This window comes from Pelodiscus sinensis, chromosome 2 (genome assembly GCF_049634645.1).
Source record: "Pelodiscus sinensis isolate JC-2024 chromosome 2, ASM4963464v1, whole genome shotgun sequence".
NCBI classification, from domain to species: Eukaryota; Metazoa; Chordata; order Testudines; family Trionychidae; genus Pelodiscus; species Pelodiscus sinensis.
This window is the reverse complement of record NC_134712.1, coordinates 151,619,828-151,643,090: the sequence shown is the minus strand read 5'-3', so window position 1 is coordinate 151,643,090 and position 23,263 is coordinate 151,619,828. Positions and strand designations below refer to the sequence as shown.

At 49.8% G+C, this 23,263-nt stretch overlaps 1 protein-coding gene across 3 annotated transcripts in view; it reads right to left on the bottom strand.

Moving 5' to 3' along the window:
• Window positions 1–23,263, bottom strand: part of GALNT1 (polypeptide N-acetylgalactosaminyltransferase 1) — a 147,360-nt gene that overhangs the window by 88,187 nt on the left and 35,910 nt on the right. The window lies entirely within an intron of this gene.

Sequence of the window (23,263 nt, the reverse complement as noted above, 5' to 3'; positions counted from 1 at the left end):
GGGATGGGGGAGGGGTATTGAAAGGGACCCCACTGCGTACCACAGGTTCCTGGGTCCACCATAGGAGGGAGTCCAGAATTACTTTGGGCACCGTAATTGAGTCCCAAAGACCGCTGGACTGGCTGAAGGCCTTCGCCAACCACGCCTGCATGGGTCTCATCCGCAATCTGGCATGGCGGACCGTGTACGTACATGCCGCCATATGGCCTAGGAGCCTGGAGTAGACCCGAGGGGTTGTTATAGGAGACCGAGTTAGCCCCGAGATCAGCTTCACTATGGAGAGGAACCTGATCTTGGGCAGGAACGCCCTTGCCACCCTCGAATCGAGGAGGGCTCCCACAAATTCTATCTGTTGCGAGGGAGTCAGGGATAACTTCTCGAAATTTATCAGGAGTCCTAACCTTAGGAAAAAGGGCTCTTCTGAGTGCCACGTGAGCTTCTACCTGCCCGTACGAGCGACTTCGGATCAGCCAGTCGTCAAGGTATGGAAACACGCGCACCCCTTATTTGCGGAGATATGCAGCAACCACCGCCATGCATTTCGTGAATACCCTCAGTGCCGTACATAAACCAAAAGGGAGCACCGTAAACTGAAAATGGTATTGGCCCACCGTAAACCTGAGGAACCTCCTGTGGCTGGGTCTGATTGCCATGTGGAAGTACGCGTCCTTGAGGTCGAGAGTCGCGTACCAGTCTCCTAATTGTAGCACTGGGATGACCGATGCCAGGGTCACCATTCTGAACTTGTGTTTTACTACCGCCTTGATTAGATCTCAGAGGTCCAAGATGGGGCAGACCCCACCCTTCGGTTTGGGGACAACAAAATAACAGGAGTAAAAAGCCCTTCCTCGCAGCTGCAGAGGAACCTCCTCTATCGCTCCTTTTTCGAGGAGCGCAGACACCTCCTGACAGAGGATGTGTTCGTGAGGAGTGTCCCTTACTAGAGACGGCGAAGGGGGATTTGAGGGCGGCGAGCCTAGGAAAGGGATAGAGTAGCCTCCACTTACAATGTTCAGAACCCAGGCATCTGAAGTTATTAAGGCCCAAGCATGGGCAAAAAAGGATAGCCTGGCCCCAAACAGGGGGCCAGGGCAGGAGATTGGTACGGAACTCTCGAACGAGGCATCAAAACTGAGACTTGCCCTGATGGGAAGGACCGTGAGGACCTCCACGCTGGGTATCGGTCCTGGGGCGATGACGTCGACCCCTAGCCCCCTGAGGGTGCGCGGCCGCCCCGGAACCTCCACCGGAGGCCCGGGAACGGCGACTCCAGTAATCCCCACAGGGGACCTGGGGCTGCGCCCTTCCCTGCTGCCTATAGGGCAGCTGTCGCCGCTGCGGAGCCGGCGTGTGGATGCCCAAGGACTTTAGGGTGGACCTAGTGTCCTTCAGGGTATGGAGCCTAGAGGCAGTGTGCTCCAAGAACAGAGCTTTGCCCTCAAAGGGCAAGTCCTGAATTGTATACTGCACATCCGGGGAAATTCCCGAGACGTGGAGCCATGCCCCCCCACGCATAACGACACCAGTCGCCATCGTGCGGGCCGCTGAATCCAGTGTCCAGAGCCGCCTGGAGAGCAGTTTGCAAGATGACTTTGCTCTCTGAGGCAACAGCCGCGAACTCCTGACGGTCCTCCACAGGGAGTCTGTCTCGGAACTTTTCGACGGCCTGCCAGGTGTTAAAGGCATACCTACTCAGCATCGCCTGCTGGTTTGCGATGCGGAGTTGAAACGCCCCCGTGGCGTAAACCTTACGGTCCAACAGGTCCAGCCTCTTAGGCTCCCTAGGAGAAGGGCCCGGCTGAGGGAGTCTTTCCTTTTGGGCCGCGGCCTGCACGACCAAGGACCCGGGGGTGGGTTGTGAGTACAGGTAATCATGCCCCAAGTTTGCGACGTAATAACGCCTCTTGACCCCTTTTAAGGTAGGGATCAAGGTTGCCGACGTTTGTCACAGGGCGTTGGTAATCTCTGATACCGTTTTGTTAAGCGGTAAGGCCAATCGTGCAGGCGCATCTTCCGTGAGGATGTCCACCATTGGATCCGTGTCCTCGATAACAGGTTCCACCAAAACGGCCAAGTTGGCAGCCATGCGGCGGAGGAGGTCCTGGTGCATGCGGGCATCCATTGACGGCAGACTTGAAGCAGGGTCTGCTAGTGCCTCGTCCGGGGGGGGGGGGAGAGGGGACGACTCCTGAAGTGGCACAGGAACAGTTGTCACCAGCTGCGGAGCCGTCTGAGTAGCTTGCGCTCCTGATGGGTCCACCTCCGGTGCCGGCAGTTGCGGTGCCGCTGGATCGGGTTGAGGTGCCCGGAGAGGGGAGGAAGGGGCTCAGGACAGGCACGCCGACGGTCAGGAACCGTGCCCTGAAGTCCCCGACCCCAGAGGAGGAGGCAGCTGACCTTGCCACTGATGGTAGGCCCAGGGGGTCAAGAAAGGCCACTGTGGGTGCGGAGGCCACGTTTGTTGAGTGTGGTCCCTCCTATGTCTGGACCTGGATCTATGGGTCGAGGATGCCCTCGAGGAGCCAGAACGGACAGAGGAAGCATCCGAGTCTGAGGAATAATCGGACTCCGGCCAGGGTGGAGCCGATGAAGAAAGTGGGGCAAACCTTGCCATTGACTCGGGCTTACCTGCATGAGTACGTCCTGGCCGCACTATCTGTGGGGTCGGGGGACCCATGCCCTGTGTCGGAAGGCTCGCTGACTGTTGTGGCACCGGGGGACCCAGACCCAGTGCCGAGGGTTCTACGGCACCCAGTTGCGGCACCGGGGTGCCCAGGCCCGGTGCTGGCTGAGTCGCCAGCAGCTGCGGCACCGGGGTGCCCAGGCCCAGTGCCGGTTGAATTGCGTCCGGCGGTTGTGGCACCGGGGTACCCAGGCCCGGTAGCTGATGAGACCACTGCGTCGATGCCGGTGCAGATGAAAACACGGAGACGGACGCCGGCTCCTGAGTGACCTCCATGGAGGAGAGAAAGGTCTGAGTGGACGCCACATGGCTACTCAGATATGGTACCGGCACCGCCAGGCGGGGAGCTGGCAAGGAGCTCAACTGTATCTCAGTTCGCGCATGGCTGGAAACTCCCTGAGAGTGACGGCTCGGCGACGAGAAGGGTGCCGAAGTAGCGACCGGTACTGACCCCACATGGGGTGGTCCCGACGCATAAGCCACTTTAGCATGCCGATCTGGGCCATGCTGGGGCAAAGCTGTAGCCAGCCGAGCCTCCGACGATGGTGACCTCAACCCTTCCGAGTCAACCGAGGATGGAGGGGAGGTCGTGAAGCTAATAAGGTCCTGCGCCACCTCGAATGTATCCGGCGTGGATAGGCGGTGTGGAAGTTGGCGACCAGAACTACCTATGCCTCCTCGGAGCAGACGGTGCGGAGGGGACGATACGTGCACCAGAGAGCCCACAGTGCGGTGCCCAACCGACACTGTCTTCTTTGAAGGGGACCTTCCCTGGGATTTCTTCACTCTCTTAGATGGAGGAGAGCGTGATCAGGGCCGAGAAGTCGACGCCGACGCGCGGTGCTGGTGAGGGGCGTCCCGTGTGGAAGCCAGTGCGCTGCGCACCGCAGGCTGTTCCGGCGGCACTGGCTGAAGCGCTGTCTCCATGAGGAGAAGTTTCAGGCGAGAAACCCTTTCTTTTCTGGTACGGGGCTTAAAGGACTTGCAGATTTTACAGGCAATAGCCAGATGAGCCTCACCCAAGCACTTAAGACAGCTGTTGTGTGGGTCGCCCCTGGGCATAAACTTCCCGCAGTCAGCGCACATCTTGAAGCCTTGCGGCCCTGGCATTTCTTACCCCCAAGGGGGAAGGAACAAAGCAAAGAACCTAACTATGAGAACTATTTACAAATGAATGTGAGAACGGGAACCATTAACTAACTAAGTAGGCTGGGAGATATGGAGACACTCCAATGACCGTCGCCATGGTAAGAAGGAACTGAGGTGGGGCAGCACCGGCAGGGGTACTTATGCCCCACCATGGCGGCGCCACTCCAGAGGGCGCCCTGCCGGCACTACGGGTACCGCTAGGGAAAACGCTCCGGAAGACGCGGTGCACACACCTACTTCGAATGGACATGAGCAACCACTCGAAGAACAGCAGGGACTTCTTACCGCTGGTACGGAGTCACTTGATCTGAGCATCACTTAGATCCAGCACTCCACAGATTCTCCTGCACCTCAGTCCACTGATCCCTCCCGCACCCCAAACACCCTACCTCTTTGTAAAAGCAGAATTTCTGACCAACAGCACTACCCCGGGCATCTCCATAACCTGTCAAACAGCAAATCTTTTACTGTATATTCCTGTGGGACTTCAGAGTCTGGTACTTGACTAAGGCCAGAAGTTATCAAAGCAAGTATGAAGGGCCGCAGAGCCCTACTGTTCCTGGATGAAGTCTCAGTCTTGGTTTCTTAGCCACAAAGAGATGGCTAAATCAAAATGTCAATAAATGGGTTGAAATTAGAGCTGCCTGTCATGAGAGCATACTTTGCTAAATCCTAAAATGGTTAATTAAAAGGGACAATGGCATAGCTCAATAGAAACTGTGTGTTGTAGTTATTGCCCCTGCTAGTATGTTTAGGGAAGTCTCTCTAGAGCACTTCTGGGTCTGCTTAAGGAAGTAATCCTTGAATATATAAGCTTTGTTCAACAGTGGCTGAAGAATAAATTGAGCATCTCTGTAAAACTAGATCTTGCTTCAGAAAAAAACACCTCCAAGTAGTTCAAAAGGCTTCTTGCAGTACTGCTGTAAAGCGAGGAAGGGATCACAGACACATGGCGAAGAGTAGGAAGCCCTCTTTGTTCATAGCACTGGATTGCACTTCCATTTCCAAAACTACTAAACAACCAAAGAAACATAGAGCTTCCATTAAAAACCCTCTTGTAAAAGGACTTTACCAAAAAGGTCAAATATCAGATGCCTATATCTTTATGCAGCTATCAAGATGGTAACTTAAAGACACAAATTCATTTAGAATGAAGTTGAAAGGAAAAAATGTATAACCTCAAGCAAGCTATGTTTGAAGGTCAGAAAAAATCAAATTTTGATATGATCCACTTGATATTACAGAAAAGGTCAACTTTAAATTACTGTTCGTACTGTACTATTTCTTTTCAGTTATTTGTTCCATCGGTAAGTGTACCACAGTAAGCTAAAAGTTAGATTCCAGTTCACACCCCCATATAATTGTGAACAAAAGTAACAGTCCTCTTTCTTCCATATCAAGCAAGCAGTCCTGTTTAACTGTGGACCGACCGTAACTTGGATTGCATTAATAATCTTCAACCGACAAGTTTATTTCAGGCATTACACTGCCTTTAATAATGTTTAACAGGTTTCTGTGCTGTATTTAAGCACAGATACAAAGCTGAATTGAAGCCAACATGAATGTCAGAGTTCTGGCTGAAAATATGTTGTGAACTACTACTAAAGAAAGATTTAAAGCAGTCAGTTTATGATTTGATCAGTTTCAAGTTTATCATTACAGAAACCATGTAATTTCTCAACTCCTTAACATATTAGACAGCAATGGCTGCCCTGAAATTAACACAGCAACATTCTAAGTCTGTACAATCTGACTCAGATTGATTAATTTAAGGAAAATCAATTATGTATTTTTAAACTACTGGTATCAGTAAGAGGATAGTGGGGCAACAGGACAAAGACTTTACCATTTCTATTTTCTTGTTCAAATATATATTTAAAGCTTATTATATTCAGCTCACTGAAGAAAAGGTTTATAGTAGCTGGTCTAAGAGTACTTACACTGAGAAGATTTGATAGCAAAGAGCTCTAATTCAACAGAAAGGCAGAAGACGACCCAATAGCTGGATGCTGCAGCTAGACATATTCAGACTAGAAATAAGGTACAAATTTTGAACAGTGAGAATAAACAACCAGAACCTATTTACCAAAGGATATGGTGGATACTCCATCCCTTGGTGACTTTAAATCTATATTATTTTTAAAAGTTTTTCCTGCAGGACGATAGAACGACATCATGTCACTCTGCATCCCACAGCTGCCCACCTCCTCCCTTCCCTGCTAACCCAGCAGGGGGGATTGGAAACCCATGGCTCCTGAGCAGCAGCGAAAATAATCTCCTGCTGCTGGTGGATTTCTGCAGGGGAAGGAGGAAAATTGGGAGGAAGAGGCAAGGGGGCCAGCAGAGGGGCCTGCTGTATGGGGAGGACTAAAAAAGTTCTGGTGGTGGGAATGGGGGCCAGCAGCCAGGCCCGTGGGGGGGGGGCAAGAGGTGCCCAACGGGAGAGGGGGCACCAGACTGGGGGACAGTCCAGCCCCTAAACTGGGCTGGGAGGTACCCCAGCCCGTGAGCACCCCCTGGAAGTGTTCCTGTGGCAAAGGGGGGGCGGGTGAGGGGCCGGCAGTGAGGTCATTGACAGGAGGCCCCGCTGCAGAAGCCCGATGAGAGGAGAAGGTGAGAGAAGGGCTGGAGTGGGGGGCCACGGTGCCTCTCCGTCTGGCCCTTGCCCATCCCACATTGGGCCTCTGCAGCAGGGCCTCCTATTCTCTCCCCCTCTCCCCTCCTGCCACGAGCCTTGCCACCACAGACACACCCTGTACCACCAGCCCCTGACCCAGTGCTGGACTGTCCTTCTGACAGCTGCCATGTGGGTGGGCGGCTGGCGGAGTTTAAATTGAGCCATGTGGCTCCTCCTCAGTTCGGGGCAGGGATGGGAGACACAAGCAGCAGCCGCAGGGGTTCAGGTGGGGAAAGGGAGACACATAGGACATGCACGGTATCGTTGGTCCGGGGTGGGTGGGAGCCACATAGCCTTCCCTTCACTGCTGGAGGACCGGGCCCTGTGCTCCTTTCCCCCTCCCTGCCAAAGGGAGAGAGCCCAGCCAGCCTCCATCCAGACCAACCTCCCCAAACTCAGACAGGCGGCAAGAGGAAGGGAGCCAGGTCAGTCTCAGTATGACCCACGCTCCCAGCAGCCAGAGCAAGGAGACCTGGGCAAGCAGCAGCCTCAGTCTAGCCCAACCTTCTGGCAGCTGGAGGGAGAGAGCCAGGCCCACTCCTACTCTTGTCTGGCCCAGCCCCCTGGGCAGCTGGAGGGAAGGAACCAGACCCACCGCAGCCCAGCCCAATCAGCCAGAGGGACAGAGCCAGGCCAGCCAAGGTCTGCCGCCACCCGCATCAGTGGCCAGAAGGGGGACAGCTGGGGCTGTCTACCCATGGTGGGGGGGGGGGCTGGCAAGCACTGTCACTAGTTGAAACTGAATTGGTATTTAAAAGATCTACTCTAGTTCAACCAGAAGTCAAGGGTTTGATCCTAGAATGACTACTTAAGGGACTTCTGCAACAAACATTTTAAAATTCTGCACATAACATTTTACAAACATGCAAATCTTATTTGTTAAAATATAGCAAGATATAATCATGCCAGTTTCAGTTATTTTGGAAATTTATTTATAAATGCCTGTTACAGACACATTTACTGACAAAACAGACACTTCTTGCCCCTCACACCCAAGAGCTCAGCTGGGGGCCAGACACTCAAAGCACTTCTCCACCAAAACCCTCACAGGACTATCCACAGGCCAGATAGTCACACCCTTTTCCCTCCTTCCCCACCCCAGAGACCAACCACAGGGCTCACTCCAGCCCACAAAAATATCCCTATCCTCCTAAAGTCGAGAGAGAGAGCGCGCGCGCCTGATGCTGCGTCCTAGGCTTACACAATTTCTTACATACTTCTGCCTCTTCCTTCTTTTAGGACATGCCAGGAACTACAGCTTTGTGAGCTGGGCCCTAGTGACGGCCAACATCTCTGCAGATCATTTCAGTATACGGAAACAAGGAAATTCTGTGCATTCAAAATGCTGCATTGTAGAGTTGCACAGACTTCCTCCAGGAGTAAATTACAAAGTGAGATTCTATGGCCTGTATTATGAAAGTTCAGACTAGATAAACATGTGATTCCTTTGCAAGGCATGGCCAATTTGGAGGAGGACAGTAAAGTCATACAAGATATGGGCAACCCTGAATAACTGAAATGGGATGAAATTCAATAATGCAGAGTCATGTGCTTAGGGATTAAAATATTTTTTTTAAAAACTATAAACTCTGGACATATCAGTTGGAAGAGACAGGAAAGAAAGACCTGGGAGTGTTTATTAATCATAGGACAACTGAACTACCATTGTCATATGGCCCTGAAAAAGGCTAATGTAACCCTAGAACGCACAGGTATTTCCAGTGGAGACAGAGAAGTGTTACCACCACTGTACAAGGAACCAATAAGACCATCTCATCTGGAATACTGTGTCCAATTTTAATTTCCCATGTTTAAGAATGAAGAATTTAAAAAGGAACAGGTGCAAACAAGGGCTACTAGGATAATCCAAAGAAGGGAGAACTTGCCTTATTAGAGTAGTTTTCAGGAGCTTGGCTTCAATTGGTTAAAAACAATGAAGGCTATGGAGAGATAGCTATATTAGGGTATCAAATTTGGGGAAAGTTAAACGGGGAGTCAGACAATTGAAAAAGGACCACTGGAGACTAAAGGTATTAAGAACTCTAGGGAAAAACTGCTGGAAAAAAAACAAACAAAAAAAAGTCACCAAGCATTATCTTTTCTGAGATGTATTGACAGAGAACTGCTGAGAAAATAACAGCTTACTCACTCCCACAAGCCTTCAACTGGTGAAAGGGTCCAAAAGAGGGACCTGAAGACTTGCAAAGTAAGAATGAAGGGCTGGTGCCTAGACCACAGAACAAACTTGGAAAAGAAATCAAATTAAATCTGATCTGTTTAAAAAAAAAAAACAATCAAGTTGAAAACATTTGGGGAATGATACTTTCACACATACTGAATGTGATGAAGATAAAAGGAAGTCTGTAATGCCTAAGAGGGATGCAATATGAGAACATATCAAAATGAGATGAGCTTTAAGGCAATGATACAAAGAAAAAAACTAATCAGATTTCAGGTATTACATCATGGCCTAACAAGATTTTATCTGAAGATTTTATTTTCAGTTTAACTTACTACCGGCTCTGTGTTCTTGAGGAATCAAGGCATAGTATTCAGCCTGTCTGACTCATGAAAGATGCCCCCTACAAGTTTCTGCTTGAATGAAAGCAGATTGGAAAAAAAGACTTACAAAAAGCAATGAAAAGACAAGGGAAAACACACCTAAATCCTCCAGAAACTTCCACAATTTCATTTCCAAAGATAGGACAGAAAGGCATCTTCCTTAGCATACAGAATGGAGAATAAATTCCAAGGCAGGAACTGCACTGAACTCTGGGACCAAGAAAACACTCCCTGATGGGAAATCTCTGCTCTTATGAGGTTGGAACACCAGGGCTGGCTTCCCACCTGAGGAAGGGGAGAAAGTCCTGAGCCACCCCACCGGATCCGGCTCACATGAAAGAAGCGGAGCCACAAGCAGGTCCGTGTGTGGCTCCTCCCATAACTGGCTTTCCCTGCTGCTCCTATTGGCCAGATTCCAGCCAATGGGAGCAGCAGGAGGCCATGCCTAGGACATGGAGCCTGGGAACAGCGCAGGGCACAAAAGCGAGTAAGTGCCCCTGTTCTCCTCATGCCCAGACCCCACCCCTGTAATGCCCCCCACCCCCAACTGAGACCCCACACACCCTGCTCCTGCACCCTCTCCCCTGGCCAGACACCCTATCCCCACCATTCTCCTGCATCCTCCCTCCTGGAGACACATTGAAACTTACTCTTACACTCTCCCCCAGACAGACACCCTACTCCCAGACGGCTCCTGCATCCTACCTCCCACTCAAACCTTGCAGCCTTGCCCCCTCCTCTACCTCACCTATGACCCAGACCTCTCACCCAGATCCTGCACCCCCATCTCTATTCCATTTGCTGGCAGCCCCACCCTGGCACACTGAACCCCTCATTTTTGTCCCATCCAGGAGCCTGGGAAGGTCCACAAAAATCCACTAACCCCAGCACCCAGATGAGTAAATCTGGCCTATGGGTAGCCCTGAACCTCAGCCCTCCCTGTTCCTCTCCCTCCCCTCATTGGGCTGGAGCACCAGAGGAATAAGGTGTCACAGCTGGGGGCCACATCAGTGAGGGCTGGGGATTTTTGGAAGGGTTTTTTTGCATCTCACCTAAGTAGTCCCCAACTGATTTTTCTGTGGGTCAGTTGCCCCAACCCCAAAAAAGGTTTCCCACCACTGCCGTAAATAAAGAAATAATTGAAACCTTTCATATTGGACATAAATTAATATTTTACTTTATTTAAAATTAAGTTTGAGAAAAAGTTAAAGCGATTAATCTGTTTTATAATTTAAATTAAATTTTCTTTTCTTACTGGTTAAATTAAACTGTTCTCCCTAGCAAAATGGCTCAGGTGTAATTATGTAATTAGAGTTTCCATTAACAACTGGGGGTCCACAGAAAGGTTTGCATTGAGCCAGGTAGGCCATAGGCCAAAAAGTTGAGAACCACTTATCTAGCCTGACTAAAACAAATTTGGAATACTCCCTTAAATCATCAGTTTACCCATAAATAATCTAGTCTTCTCCCTTGATAAGAACAGTTACTTACCTGTAACTGTTGTTCTTCGAGATGTGTTGCTCATGTCCATTCGAATTAGGTGTGCGCACCGCGTGCACCGCATCTTCCGGAGCATTTTCCCTAGCGGTACCCGTAGCGCCGGCAGGGCGCCCCCTGGAGTGGAGCCGCCATGGCGGGGCATAAGTACCCCTGCCAGTGCTGCCCCACCTCAGTTCCTTCTTGCCGGACACTCCGACGAAGGGGAGGTAGGGGGGAAGTCGAATGGACATGAGCAACACATCTCAAAGAACAACAGTTACCGGTAAGTAACCGTTCTTTTCTTCTTCGAGTGGTTGCTCACGTCCATTCGAATTAGGTGACTTCCAAGCCAACCCCACTTCAAGGAGGAGGGGTCGGAGCACCCAGAAAGAGAAGCCCACGAAAGCTGAACAATCCAAACAAATTTATTCAACCAAGCGAACACAGAAAAACTGTAGAAAGTGCAATGTGACACCGATAAAACATACATATTTACAATAAAGAGCTGAGGACTGCAGAGCCCACCCCTGCATCCTCCCTGGCCTGCTGCGCCAGCGCGTAGTGCGCCATAAAGATATGGAGCAACAACCACGTGGCCGCCCTGCAGATTTCAGTGATTGGAACCTGCGCCCCAAAAGCTACAGAGGACGCCTGCGCCCTGGTGGAATGTGCTGTAACCCGGGGCGGGACTTTCCCGGCCATAACTCTCCCTAATACACCTTGTGACCCAACTGGACAACCTCTGAGTCGATATGGGGAGCCCTTTCATCCTGCCAACGACAGGGATAAACAATTGTGTGGATTTGCGAAAGGCTTTAGTCCTATCAATACAGAAAGCTAGCACACGTCTAGCACCCAGGGAATGGAGCACTTGCTCCTTAGGAGAGGTGTGGGGCTTTGGAAAGAAAACCAGGAGGTAAATTTCTTGGGACAAATGGAACGGTGACACCACCTTGGGGAGAAAGGCCGGATGAAGGCGGAGCCTCACATTATTGTCAGAAAACACTAGGCAGGGCGGGTTTACAGTTAACACCCTCAACTCGGAGACCCTGCGAGCCGACGTAATGGCCACAATGAATGCAACCTTCATAGACAGGTGCTTCAAAGAACACGTGGCCAACTGCTCAAAACGGGGCGACAAGCCTAGACAACACGAGGTTGTGGTCCCAAGCGGGGAGAGGAGGTCTAACCGAGGGACACAACTTATCCAAACCCTTAAGGAACCTTTTGACTACAGGGTCAGCAAACAGGGAAACTCCTGCCAAACCAACATGGAAAGCGGAGAGAGATGTCACATGGACTTTGACAGAGGAGGTAGAGAGGCCACTGGACCTAAGTTCAAAAAGGTAGTCCAGAATGGACAGGACAAGTGCACAGGACGGGTGCACTCCCCTTCTGGATGCCCAAGACGAGAAGTGCCGCCACTTGGCTGCGTACGACTGCCTGGTAGACGGTTTCCTACTACTTAGGAGCACCATCTGTACCTCATGGGAACATTCCCCTTCTGGTTGGGTCAGCTACGGATAAACCAGGCCATCAGATGGAGAGAGCTGAGATTCGGGTGAACCATGGTCCCCTCGTCCTAAGGTTGGGTCAGGAGATCCTGAGCTGGCAGGAGTGTTATAGGCTCCTCGCTGAGGATGTCCACCAGTATAGGAAACCAGAACTGTCTGGGCCACCAAGGGGCTATCAGGATGACCGTGGACCCTGGTCAGAACCCTGGGAATTAGGGGAAATGGAGGGAAAGCATAGAGCAGGCATGTCCAAAGTCCGGCCCGCGGGCCAATTGTGGCCCGTGTTCCGGTTTAATACGGCCCCACAGGTAATTTGGCAATATCTATCTTTTATGGCCCCCAACAAATCCCCGAGCACCGCTCAGGACTAAGGATGAGCTCGGGCGTGTTCGCAGCTCCACGTACCCGAACCCGCCAGGAAGCTGATAGCGCACAGCGCTAATCACAGGTACTGAGACATTTTCCTGGTCCACAGCTTCAGAGATCGGGAAATGTCTCAGTACCTGTGATTGGCGCTGCGCGCTGTCAGCTTCCTGGCGGGCTCGGGCACGTGGAGCTGCGAACACGCCCCGAGCTCATCCTTAGACTCTTCACCACACACAGCCACAAAGGCAAGAGAATTCTTGTTGGGCAGTGTATTAGTGCTCGGACGAACACACTTAGACCAAAACCTCTGGCACTGCGCTCACATGATCCCTTCCCCTTCTGGTCAATTTCAAAAATGGCAACTGTAAATAAGAGAAGAAAAGTTGACAGTGAGGGCCGCCGCTTCCAGGACAGGTGGAAAGTGGAATATTTCTTCAGTGAAATACGGAATCACTGTGTTTGTCTGATATGCCAAGAGACTGTGACTGTTTATAAGGAATTTAATGTCAAGAGACACTACCAGTCGAGACATAGCACATACGACAAGCTAACAGGGCGCGACCACAGTGAAAAGTTGAAGCAACTTGAAGCTGTTTTAATGTCACAACAGCGATTTTTCACAAGAGCCCGTGAGTCAAATGAAAACGCCACAAGGGCGAGCTATGAGGTGGCAACGTTAATTGCTAAAAATTGCAAGCCTTTTGCTGAGGGTGACTTTATCAAAGAATGCGTTATGAAAATGGTTGAGAATATCTGTCCCGAGAAGAAGCAAGAGTTTGCCAACATTTGCCTGGCTCGTAACACTGTAGCACGGAGAATTGAAGAGATTTCATCAGATATTAAGAGACAGTTGACGTCCAAAGGAGTGGATTTTGACTTTTCAATAGCCTGTGATGAAAGCACGGACCTATCTGACACAGCTCAGTTGCTGATTTTTATGAGAGGGGTGGACGATGAAATGAATGTGACTGAAGAGCTACTTGACCTCCAGAGCCTTACGGACCAAACAAGAGGAAAAGATTTATTTGTTTCTGTTAGTTCCGCCATAGATTACATGAATCTGCCTTGGAACAAAGTTACTGGGATTATTACTGATGGGGCACCTGCCACAGCTGGTGAACGAAGTGGATTATCAACCCTAATCTGTAACAAGGTGATCGAAGAAGGAGGCAAAGCTATTAAACTCCACTGTATCGTTCATCAACAAGTTCTCTGTGCTAAACATCTCAAATATGATCATGTTACGAAACCGGTGCTAAAGACTATTAATTTTATTCGCTCTAAAGCCCTGTGCCACCGCCAGGTTAAACAGTTTCTACTGGACATCCAGACTGAATACGAAGATGTTTTATATCACAATGATGTAAGATGGCTCAGTCGGGGGTCTGCACTGCAACGTTTCTACTCTCTCAAAGGAAATCAGAGAATTCTTGGAAACAAAGGGACAACCAATGCGAGAACTATCTGATCCTATTTGTCTGGCTGATTTGGGGTTTCTAGTTGACATAAAGCATCTGAATGTACTGAACACGAGTCTTCGGGGGAAAGATGCAGTGGTGAACCAGCTTTATTCACACCTCAAAGCCTTTGGAACAAAGCTGCAACTTTTCATAAGGCAGTTGTCACAAACACAGCCCAATACCATACATTTTTCAGCGTTGCAGGAAATAATGAACAGTTTTCCACAGGACAATATCAGTGCGCAAACGAGCAGGTATGCAGCAGACATCGCATCTCTGGCTGGGGAGTTTAAACGGTGCTTTCAGGATTTTGCAGCTATTGAACAGGAGATCAGCCTTTTCTCCTCTCCATTCTCTGTTGATCCCGATGATGCTCCAGATCAGCTGCAGCTCGAGCTCATTGAGCTGCATTGTGACAGCGAGTTACGCAATCGTCACCAACAGCTCTCTCTTGTGAACTTTTACTGCCACCTGGATAAGAGCCGGTTTCAAGAGATTCGAACATTGGCTAAAAAAATGCTGAGCTTGTTTGGCTCAACATATATGTGTGAGAAGACATTCTCTGCTATGAACCGTGTGAGGACAAGACTAAGTGACTCTCACCTGCGTGACATTTTGCACATCAAAACCACTGCCTTTGAACCAGACCTAGCCTATGTGCTGCAGTCCAGATCTCAGTTTCACCCTTCACATTAGTGCAGGCAATTTTTTTTTTCCAATTGAGATGAATACATTGTAAAATCTCAGTTGGTCTAAATCAGTTATAAATATATTTGGACACAACATGTATATTTGGTGTTATGTTCCTGTTCATATTTTTTGAACTTAAAAGTTGACAGACAACCTTTATTACCAATAATATGTAATGTACTTTACAATGTTCCTGACATATATTTCAGCTTTCTGGATTTTTTTTTCATCTGGCCTTCAGATATGAAAGGCAGAGTGATTTAACACCGGTTTAGATTTGTCATCCATGTGACAAAATGAAAAGTATGCCGTTTGCAATAAACTTTGCATAAAATAGTTAATTTGCATTTAATTTTAATAGTTCAAAGAATGTCAGGCAAAATGGTCGGCCCTCACGCATGTTCACTTCATCAAATCTGGCCCTCTTTGAAAAAAGTTTGGACACCCCTGGCATAGAGGATGCCCGCCGGCCATGTCACCGTCATGGCAACCCCCCAGGAGTGTTCCCCCAGCCCCAACAGGAAGCAGTAACGCTGACACTTGGTATTGCATGCCGAGGCAAACAGGACAGCCCCACCTGTGGAAGATCTGATGAAGAGCCAAGTCCCTGAGAGACCACTCGTGGGCTCCAAAGGACCTGCTCAGAGCATCAGCCAGCAAGTTTTTGCACCCCGGCAGGTACTGTCTGCAAAACTATGTCATGCTCTACGCACAGATCCCAGAGGCGCAGAGCCTCACAACAGAGGGGAGGCAACCGGGCTCCCCCCTGCCTGTTGAGGTAAAAGACAGACGCCGTGTTGTCCATGCGGACCAGGATAGAGCAGCGAGAGAGTTTCGACAGGAAGGTCTCGCACACTCTCCTGACTGCCCTGAGCTCCCGGACATTTATGTGCAGAGCCGGCTCTGCAGGGGACCAGAGAACCTGGATCCCGTGACACCCCAGATGTGCTCCCCAACCAAGGTCCGAGGCATCTGTGACCAGTGTAAATGAGGGGGGAGGTACGGTGAAGGGAACGCCGCTGCACACTACCGCCTCCTGAGTCCACCATTGTAAGGAGGCTATCACCTCCGGAGGCACTGTGAGAACCGTGTCCCAAAGACCCCTGGACTGGTTGAACGCCTTTGCCAACCAGGTCTGCAGAGGCCTGAGCCTCATTCGAGCATGGCGTACCACATACGTACATGCCGCCATGTGACCCAGCAACCTCGAGCAGACCCGAGCGGTCATGATAGGGAACCTAGTTAATTCGGAGACCAGCTCCACTATGGACAGGAACCTGGTTCTGGGGAGAAGTGCCCTCGCCACCCTGGCGTCCAGGAAGGCACCTACGAATTCGAGGTGCTGAGAGGGAGTCAACAATGACTTTTCTTCGTAAGACTGGGACTCATGCTAAACGAAGAGGGTCCTTGTGAGGGACACATGGGCCTCCACTTGTTCGTAGGAACGACCACGAATTAGCCAGTCATCCAGGTACAGAAACACGTGTACCCCTTTTTTGTGGAGGAACGTCACTACAACTGCCATGCATTTTGTAAAGACCCTTGGTGCTGTTGAAAGGCCAAATGGGAGCACTGTAAATTGGAAGTGGCATCGGGAAACAATAAAAAGGAGAAACCTCCTGTGGCTGGGTCTTATTGCCACATGGAAGTAAGCATCCTTGAGATCAAGAGTTGCGTACCAGTCTCCTAACTGTAGAACCAGAATGACAGAAGCCAGGGTTACCATTCTGAACTTGGATTTCACGACCGCCTTGTTGAGGTCCCTGAGATCTAAGATGGAACGAACCCCGCCCTTGGGTTTCGGGACAATGAAATATTGGGAGTAAAACCCCTTGCCCTCCAGATGTAAAGGGACCCTCTCCACAGCTCCCTTTTGGAGGAGCACCATCACCTCCTGGCGGAGGGTGTCTTCGTAAGAAGTGTCCCTGAAAAGGGACGGGGCGGGCAGGTTGGAAGGGGGCGAGCCCAGAAAAGGGATGGTATAGCCACTCCGACGCCTGGGTCTTAAAGATAGTCAGGTCGTGATTTCTGCCCAGGCCTGAGCAAACAGATAACCTGGCCCCAAACAGAGGACCCAGGTGGGAGGCTGGTGCGCAACTCTCTAGTAGCCTTTCAAAATTGGTGCTTGTGCTTCTGGGAAGGACCTTGACCAACCCCACAGGAGTTGTCCCCTCTCGGGCGACGTCGATGACCCCTTGAGGACGAGGGGCCCGCAGCCACCCCCACAACCCACTAGGAGCACGAGGACGGCGTCTTTAGTAATCCCCATGGGGGACCTGGGACTGAGGTCTCCCCTGCTGTCTGTAGGGCAGCTGATGACGCTGAGGAGCCAGCGTGTGGATCCCCAAGGACTGGAGAGTAGACCTCGTGTCCTTGAGCATATGGAGCCTCGAGTCCGTATGCTCCGAGAATAACGCCTTGCCGTCAAAAGGCAGATCCTGAATAGTAGTCTGGACATCAGAAGGTATTCCAGACACCTGCAGCCAGGCACCATGGCACATAGCCACAGCTGACGCCATGGTGAGGGCTGCAGAGTCAACAGCATCCAGGGAAGCCTGGAGGGCCATGCGTGCGATGGTTTTACGCTCAGAGGTCATGGTCACCAACTCCTGACAGGTCTCAGCAGGCAGCTTGTCCTTAAACTTATCCACGGCCTGCCAGGTATTAAAAGCATAACAACTCAGCATCACTTGCTGATTAGCAATGCAGAGTTGAACCCCACCGGTGGCATACACCTTATGGCCCATCAGGTCAAGACGCTTGGGCTCCCTAGCTTTCGGGGATGGCACCGGCTGGGGAAGCTTCTCCCTTTGGGCCGCAGCCTGGACTACCAAGGATCCCAGGACAGGTTGGGAGTACAGGTGTTCGTGCCCCGACTGGGGAACGTAATAGCGCCTCTCGACACAGGGCATTGGTAATTTTTGCCACGTTCTTATTAAGTGGCAAATCCAAACGGGCGGGCGCATCGTCCGAAAGGATGTCAATAGTGGGGTCCGTGTCCTCCACTACCGGCTCCCCAGGGACACCAAGGTTGGAGGCCAGACGCCTAAGCAGCTCCTGATGTGCTCGGGAATCCATAGTAGGCAGTGTCGGTGCGGGATCCGCAAAGGCTTCATCCGACGACGATTTCTGGATTGGTGCCGGGCCCAGCGTAGCAACTGGTTAAGGTGCTGGTTGGGCAAGCGGTACCGCTTGCGGAAGCAGCTCCGGTACCGAGGTCTGTGGCTCAGCCGCGGCATCCGAGGCAAGCGACCTCTGGAGTGAAGGAGGGGGTCGCGGCAGCGATGCCGATGGTTGCGTTCAGCAACCCGAGGCTCCTGACACTACAGAGGAGGGAACAGGCCCCTGCTACTGGTGGTAAGCCCACGGTGTCCAGAAAGGCCACTGCAGTTGAGGCAGCCAAGTCTGCTGCACCCGCGAACGATCACATCGGTGCCGGGAATGGGATCCACGAGCCGAGGAAGCTCCCGAGGACTCCGACCTGAACGATGCCGCATCAGAATCCGACGACTAGTCAGACTCCGGCCAGGGAGGCGCAGATGACGAATGCCCTGTCACCGAAGGATGGGAAAACTTGGCCATGGACTCGGGTTTACCCGCGTGCGCCCAATGAGGGCGTGCCAGCACGGGGAAGACAGGTCCCAGTGCCGTTAATGGTGCCTGTTGCGGTACCGGGAAACCCGGTCCCGGTGCGGAGCCGGTTGCAGCACCAGGAGGACCAGTCCCAGTACCGATGCTGGTCGCAGTACCGACACGGAGCAAGGCTGCGTTGCCGAAGCCGGTACCGGTTGCGAGACGAACCCCGAAGAAGCTTACGTCACCATCGATGGTGGTACTGGCAAGGTCCACAGGGTCGATGCCGGTGCCTGCGACGGTGCCAACATGTGAATCGGTGCTGCCGACTGGAACGGCACCCCTGGAAAGCTGCCAAGACGGGGTCTGGGAGAGGTCCCAGCACCAAGGACGGTTGAGCCCAGTCAGGCGCCGGGTGAAGCCTGGTGGCCTGCGTCGAGACCGGCACTGATGAGGAGGCAAGCGGTACTGGTCCTACAGGGGACGGTCCTGCTGCGTAAGTGGCCGGAGCCATCTGGTCATGCCGGTGCGGAGGCGAAGCAGGAGCCAGCACAGACTCCGTTATAGGCGACCTCGACTGTTCCGCCTCAACTGACAACGGAGGGGAGGTAGTGAGGCTAATGAGGTCTTGCACCACCTCAAAGGTGTCCGGCGTGGTAGGGCGGTGCGAGGATAGCTGCCCTGGACTAGACGGACGTCCCGCTTCCTTACGCCGCACCGTGGAGGATGAGGACTTGTGCACCAGTGACTTGGTACCATGAGAGACCGGTGCCGGGCCCTCGACGCCGAGGCCCGGCCTCGGGATGGAGCATCTCGCGTGGACACCGGTGCGCTGTGCATCGCAGAGTGCCCAGCCGGTGCTGGCTGTAAAGCCACCTCCATGAGGAGAAGTTTTAGACGAGAGACTCTCTCTCAGTGCGCGGCTTAAAAGACTTGGAGATCTTACAGGCGTCTGTAAGATGGTCCTCACCCAGACACTTCAGACAACTGTCGTGAGGGTCTCCTTTGGGCATGAACTTTGTGCAGACAGCGCACGCCTTAAAGCCTTGCGGCCCTGGCATTCCTCACCCCCGAAGGGGGGAGAAGGAAAAACAAAGAGACACCAACTATCTAACTAATTGAACTATTCAGAACTATCTACAATGCCAAGAGAAACAGGAACCATTAACTGATCTAAGAGAGAGACACGCTCCAACGACTGTCACGGGCGGTAAGAAGGAACTGAGGTGGGGCAGCGCCGGCAGGGGGACCTATGCCTCGCCATGGCGGCGCCACTCCATGGGGCGTCCTGCTGGCGCTACAGGTACCACTAGGGGAAACACTCCAGAAGACACGGTGCGCACACCTAATTCGAATGGACATGAGCAACCACTCGAAGAACCATTGTTCTTTTTCCACAAAAATCCCTACCACGCTCATGTAAACTGTTTTATATCTAGATCTAAATTCTGCATTAGTTCCTTTGGAACTTTATCCTCTACTTACTGATCATGTTGGGGACTCAGCCTGCCTCCAACACTTTTGGCCCTCAACTACATCAACCACCTGAAAACCCCAATGGAGTCCAGCTTCATGGAGTGCGAGCTCTCTCTTTCCTCCTACCACCCCCTAGGCATAAGCCTCCTGAACTTGCCTTATGTGATAAATTCAGGTTTGCTAGCCCTAACTTTTGTAATCAGATTTTAAGTTAGATTTAATATTGTAACTGTTTTGTTTGGCTCCCCTTGTATTGTTAGTACTGAGCAATAATTTTCATGGTTAAGCTATTTGCTTCTCTTCCCTCGCCTCCCTCTCCAACCCCCATTTGGCGGTGTTATTTTTGGCTTTCCCAGTCGCTCTGCAGTAACCTTCTTGTACCTATGCCAAAGATCTCTATAGTATCCTAAAACCTCATGGGCTACGTCTACACTACGAGTACTCTCAGCAAAAAATACGCTAATGAGGGACTCATTTGCATGAGTAATGATCTCATTTGCATATTTATGCCAATCCGATTTTTCGCTAGGGTTTTTGTGCAAACACAGTGTGGATGTTTTCTTTTTGCGCAAAAACTCCTTTCCCACCAGATTGGTAAACCTCCTTTTTTAGGGCATAAGGATCTTGCGGGAAAAGAGGTTTTTCCAAAAAAGAAAAGAAAATGTCCACACCACTTGTTTTTGCACAAAAACCCCTAGGCAAAAACGGATTGGCAGAAAATATGCAAATGAGATCGTGACTCTGCAAATGAGTCCCTTGGTTAGCATATTTTTTGCTGAGCAAACTCGTAGTGTAGACGTAGATATGGTGTTTGCTCATCAAGTGGGTTACTAGCAAAACAGTTGTGGCATGAAAGTGGAACTAGGGTTGTACTGAACCTGGGGCATATGAGGGTGGCAACATAAACTGCTGTTCAGCCCAGCACACTGACTCAAAAGGCACAACTCTGCTGTCCAACCCAACCTACTGAGTCCAGAGACATAAGGGGTCAGCTTGTGAGTGCTCATTAACCAGTCCTCAGACATGCTCTGTTTAATGTGTGATTGTGTATTTTCATCTGATTCTAGGGTGGGAAGAACCCAGCCCTGGGTAACTGTGGAGGGACTATCCTGCTGTGGCCAGCCCTGGAGTCCCCTAACATGGTCTGTCCCTGAGCTCCCCAGATAGAGCCCTTGCACCTTAACCCTTTGCCCGAGCCTATACCCCCACACATAGCCTTTATGCCCTAAGCCTTTGTTCCAGACCTGAGCCCCTCTTCTCCAGCCCAAACCCAGACCTGTCACACTCCTGCACCCCAATCCTCTGCCCCAAGCCCCTTCCCACATTTAGAATCCATTAGCCCCATCCCCGCCACATAATTTTGTTATGTGCACCAATACGAAGGTGATGTGTCTGCTTCATATTGGTACTCATACGCTTCATATTGGCGTGCACAAAATTCATTCTGCTCAGGAGTGGGAAAAATTAGAGGGATCACTCAAATATGTATGTTTACACTGTAAAATATATTGCAACATGATACAAATTAGAAATATCAATCTACAAAGTTGTTTAGAAAATATCAAAATGGGATGTTTAGGAAATTGGAACTCCTTCCCCTCCCCCGCTTTTTTAAATGAAACAAAATTTTTGCAAAATCTACAAAATTTAATCGAGCATTTTTATTTAAATGGAACTTCACTCTTTGATGGAAAGCAGTTCCATCTACATTTTTCAGTTCCTGTTATACCTTCTGATCTTCACACTGATTTGAGAAAGTTTTTGCCACCTAGTTAAACTGAGTGAGTAATAATGTTTCTACTCTTTAGTGCAATGCCTGCATGCTGGGATGAGGGGAAATGCTAATGAAAACAGAATTTACCATTTGTTGCATTACATAACAGAACCAGAAAAATCCTTGAAGTGTGTGATCTGTAATTCATCATGTTTAAAGGACTCTTTTTGAAAGCTCGTGTTCGTCACATTTGTAGACAACCTTACACAAGTTTGAACACAATGCTGTACTGATTAAGCTAACCAGGGAAAAGAGTCGTCATGGTATCAAATGTGGTAGTGCTTTATTAGGTTCTGCTAACATGGCAGATTGTGTGTGATTGACTTGGGGAAAAAATTGACAGTCTTAGAGGTTAACTGTTCTGAAAAACAATGTACTCTAACTACTTACATATCAAGTTTCAAAATTTAACCTCTTTTTGGTTGTTTGTAGAAAATGTGGCAATAAGTTTATATCTTCATAATACTCAAAAAGCTATTGAGGATTTTGCTTACCCAACAAAAAATATTAGAAGAGAAACCAAAACAAGTGAAGTTTCAACCAAAAAGCTTCAAAAAGTGTGTGAAAACAGAAGGAACACAATGGTAACTGATCTGCAAACTCAAGTATGAATTAGCGGTTTGTCTGGAAATGGATGACAGCAGAGGGATCATGTGAGGATTAACCGTTGTCTTCCCTCTCTCTGGGGCAGCTGACATTGGCCACTATCAGAAGACTAGATACTGAGCTAGATGGACCTCTGGTCTGACCCAACATGGTTGTTCTTATGTAACTGGTGTGACAAGGTGGGTGATTTTTTATAGGACCAACTTCTGAAGCTGGAAAGCTTTTGAGCCACAGAAAGCTCTTCAAGTTTGTGAAAGGAACTCTTAGGGCTTGGATACACTGGCATTTTACTACAACGCAACTTTTTCGTTCAGGGGTGTAAAAACACGCATCCCCTGAGCACGGCAAGATATAACGCTATAAAGTGCCTGTGCAAATGGGTTCTCAGCACTGGGAGCTATGCCTTCCATTCAGGTGGTTTACATAGAGTACTGGGAGAGCTCTCCCTCAGCACTGGTGAGTAGCAATACTTTCACTTTCTACATTTTAAATTTAAATGTTATCATAGCTCTAGTGTCACAGAAAAATGCCAGGTGGAACACATTGTTTAGTTTAAGTACATACCACATAGTGTGAGGTACTAAATTCAGAATGTGATCACACCTATCAGGCCTCATTCTCAATGGAAACCTGCACACAACTTTCAAGACACAAACTCAAGAATTTATATTACTCTGTTATACACCAGAAATAATGGACTGAACAGACACTGGATTTATGGCTTATTACAACAAACTCTGGAAGTTCCTTTCCCAGACCTGAAGAGCTATCCACAACTCAGAAGTCTGTCTCACCATTCTCCCTTGCTCAAAAGGGGAAGGCCTGAGGAATAAAAGTAATTTGTTAGTGCATGAGAAAGTTGTAAGTAACTCTAAATAGTGAAATTGTATACAAAATGTCATGTCCAGAAAGCAAACCCAAAGACCAAGCAAATATTTATCCTTTTTTATTCCTAGTAATTTTATGGCTACTTGCCATTTCAGTAGGAAAAGAATTCAGAGAAATACATTTCAAATTCATGTCATCCATGCAAATTGTACATTTTATAATCAACTTTACAGCACCTGCCCACACTAAGAGAATTAATCTTTTGGAGTTTACTGGGTATCAGAGAAAGGGCTATGAAGAATCAATATATTTTGGGGACAGAACATTTTTCTCTTTTGTGCTGTTGAAGGGGAACTAGTTAGTCTGAAAGAGTCCTTTCAAATTTATATTTGGAAGTTAGTCTTTTGAAAGGTGTTAATTTTACTG